This window comes from Ursus maritimus, unplaced genomic scaffold (genome assembly GCF_017311325.1).
Source record: "Ursus maritimus isolate PB19 unplaced genomic scaffold, ASM1731132v1 scaffold_6, whole genome shotgun sequence".
Taxonomy (NCBI): domain Eukaryota; kingdom Metazoa; phylum Chordata; class Mammalia; order Carnivora; family Ursidae; genus Ursus; species Ursus maritimus.
The window spans coordinates 50,027,247-50,028,288 of record NW_024426774.1 but is presented as its reverse complement, the minus strand read 5'-3'; positions in this window follow the sequence as shown (position 1 = coordinate 50,028,288).

The window sequence follows — 1,042 nt, the reverse complement described above, 5'->3', positions numbered from 1 at the left end:
GAAGGCTGAGGTGTGGTGATTCACGTTGGGGGTGGAAGAGAGGGAGAGGAGTAGCCACAGGCTTCCCACTTCCCACTCCCAAGCTTCAAAATCAGAGCCTCTTCTCCCCTAACAAAAGCCTAGGTCTCCCTTCTCCAGAGAAATTTCTTGGACTCCCCAGGAGACTTAAGCTCGGGCAGAGGCCTCGGAGTGGGCATCAGTCTCATCCTGGGCCCTTGCATCGTAAAAGTGACACTTTGGTGTCCCCGCTACTTCTCCTCACCCCAGCCCACCAGGAACAAGGCTTCTAGGATGGAGGACCACTGGAAAATTCTGCCTCCTGTTCAGATTAAGTCCTTCAAGGTTTCTGTAGTTCAGGGAGGCAGAAGCAGCCTATCTTGGGGGAAGGGAGGGAGGACCCATGGCTTCAGTTTGAGACGATAAAAGCACTTTGCACTTCCTCCAGGAAGCTAGCCTGGGTCCCCTACTATCCCCTGCACACATCACTACAAATCATTCATGAAACAAACATTTATTGAGTGCTTTCTACGTACCAGGCACCAAGCCAGGCACTGTTGATACAAAAATTGAAGGACAGTCCCTGCTCTCAAGGAGCTTACAGTCTAGAGGGGAGATAGACCAGTAAGCAGGCAAGTAAGCTAGAGTGATCTGTGTCGTATGCCGGGGGGAAAGGGGACAAAGCTCAGAGGAAGTGAAATCTCAGTAGAGAACTGACAGAGAAGGTACCCAGGTGGGCAGAAGAAAGGGGAATCAAAGTGGCATCTCTGAATACAGGAGGCTGGGACACAGGGCGCGAGGTGGCAAGTGATGAGGCCAGAGAGGTGACCAGGAACCAGACATCACAAGTCTCACAAGCCATGCTAAGGGGTCTGGACTTTATCCTGAGGGCAGTAGGGAGCCATGGAAAGTTGTAGGCCAGGAAGTGACTTGATCAGCTATACATTTTAGACAAGTCTGGCTGTGGGACAGAGAAGGAGGAGGCTGTCACAATAACCCAGGTATAAGTTGATGACAGTGGGTGTGGCTCGAGTCAAGAGATGTT